We start from the raw sequence: 1,337 nt of genomic DNA on the forward strand, positions 1-1,337 counted from the left end.
ATCGGTCTAGCCATGACTACACCCCTCTATCTATGTTCTCAAACACCTTAAAAAGATCATAAACTAACAACTAAGGTGCCGGAATAGCTAGAGCTCACCTAACCAATTCTAGGAGCAATGTCACACAAACCTATGCCACTAGTACTTCAAGCAACGGAGAAGCTCCTACACATGCTAGTAAGTAAAAGCATAAAGCCACCTAAGCTCACTAGCAATGTTCAATAATAAGGCTACACAAGCCAAATTATAGAGCATAAAATACTTAGCTGCACAAACTAAACAATGTGACTAACAAGGTTACTCAAACCGAGTGAGTCACGCAAGGGAGCTACTTCTATGCTACACAAGCAAGAAGGTAACTAGCAAGCTACACAAGCTAACTAATTACAAGAGCAACTACACAAGCACAAAGTATGAAATGTAAATACAAGCTTGTGTAAAGGGGAATGCAAACCAACGGGAAAGCAAAGATGACACGATAATTTTTCTCCTAAGGTTCACGTGTTTGCCAACACGCCAGTCCAGTTGTGTTGACCGCTCACTCGGTGGTTCTACAGCTAATTGGCATCACCCACCAAGCCCACACATTTGGCACCGCAAGAACCTACCCACAAGTGAGGGTAGCTCAATGACACGCTCTACTAGTGTTGCTCTTCGTGGCTTCCGCGGGATGAGCAAGGAACTCCTCACAAATCCTTCTTTGGAGCACCACACAATCTTCTTGCGTGCTTCACGACAGAGAACTCGCCACCAAGCTATCTAGTAGAGGGCAACCTCTAAGAGTAACAAGCACCACTGGCTTGCAACTCGATCACCTAGTGCCACTCGATGCACTCTCACAACGCAATCGCACTAGAATCGCACTCACACTCAATCGGATGATCACTATCAAGCGTATATGAGTTAGAGGGCTCCCAAGCACACCTACACAAGCCACCAAGGCTCGCCACCAAGCACACCTACACACCTACACTCAATTGGCTAATGCTTGGTTTTATAGCCCCTACAAAAATAGAGCCGTTATACCCCTTCATTAGACTGACTGCACATTGACCGGACTCGCTGCCAGTAGCACCGGACGCGTCCGGTCAGATGTTGCAGTAGCGTCTGGTCAATGTTGTAATAGCATCCAAGCCATGTTGCAATAGCATCCGGTCGCTATTGCAGCGTCCGATCGTAGACTCCGGTCCTCATATCGACACCACGTGTAGTGACCATTGGGAGCCAACGGCTCCCAACACGTGCAAACTAACTCTGCATCCGGTCAATTGACCGGACTCGCCATCACCCAATGTCTGATCACGAATAGGGAGGTTCTAGAGAGGTATTTTAGCGAC

The sequence above is a fragment of the Miscanthus floridulus genome, unplaced genomic scaffold, assembly GCF_019320115.1.
Source record: "Miscanthus floridulus cultivar M001 unplaced genomic scaffold, ASM1932011v1 fs_31_2_3, whole genome shotgun sequence".
Classification (NCBI taxonomy): Eukaryota; Viridiplantae; Streptophyta; class Magnoliopsida; order Poales; family Poaceae; genus Miscanthus; species Miscanthus floridulus.